The sequence below is a fragment of the Echinops telfairi genome, unplaced genomic scaffold (assembly GCF_000313985.2).
Source record: "Echinops telfairi isolate 266 unplaced genomic scaffold, ASM31398v2 ScPeMD7_7424;HRSCAF=8462, whole genome shotgun sequence".
NCBI lineage: Eukaryota > Metazoa > Chordata > Mammalia > Afrosoricida > Tenrecidae > Echinops > Echinops telfairi.
The window spans coordinates 75019924-75020997 of NW_022111324.1; positions in this window are offsets into that span (position 1 = coordinate 75019924).

Below are 1074 nucleotides of genomic sequence, written 5' to 3' on the forward strand. Positions count from 1 at the left end.
AGCTTACCTTCAAGCTTTTAAGACCCCAGACGCTATATCTTTTGATAGCCGGGCACCATCAGCTTTCTTCACCATATTTGCTTATTCACCCACTTTGTCTTCAGCGGTTGTGTCGGGAAGGTGAGCATCATAGAATGGGATTGGCAAATGTTTTAGGACATGTATTTATACCCCAATTTTAAAAAGAGAAAAAGATTGAGAAGGATGGGCTGGCTTAGGTCAGATGCGAAGGTCAGTGGTGAGAGCAGCTGGTGGCCTTGTGAAAGGAGTTAGTTGGGGGCAGGGATGCAGTGCTGGACAGATGGGGCGGAATGGCAGTAAATGAGAGCAAGAACGTGAAGACAGCCTTGGAAGGGTAGGCACAAAGCCTGTGATCTGGACCCTGCAGCCAGGCTCTGCTCTACCAGTCCAGCTACCCTGTTGCCACTAGCTTCATTCCTAAAACATCAAAGCGAATCCTGCCACTTCCTGGTGTGAGTAACCTCAGCTGGCTTGTGTTTGGTGGACCGGCAAGAGCAAAGTCCAGTGGCGGTCTGTTTCAGATCACCTGAATTCCCCAGCGGGGATCTTCATCCTCCGGAAAGGAGAGGTCCAGAGTCCCTGGTCTGTAATTCTTGGGGGACTGTGTGTTTTTGCAATTCCCAGTCTGTTGGGTTTTAGAAAAGTACTCTGGTCAACTGGCTATCTATTACATAATATTACCTGCAGAATCCGGGATGCTAATCTGTAATAAAACACAGTTAGTGGGATAAATAAAGACTATGAACGACCTTAGAAGAGGTCAGGTCAAGTTTTCTACCAAAGGAATTATAAGCATACTTTTTCAGCTATTTGGAATTATAACCAAGGGATCATGAGCCACCCTCCTAGGTGGTCTTGCGGCTCTGGTGAGAGGAGTGTGTGTGAGCAGGGCGAAGAAAAGAGAAGTATCGGGGGTGCAGAGGTCTTGCTGGGAGTGGGCATTTTCTGACTATGCGTGTGAGCCGTTTACAAAGGGCACTCGGACAGGTTCTCAGACGCCATTTGTCCACAGATGGAAAGGGATAACCTAGTTTGAAGAAGGCATCGGAGCCA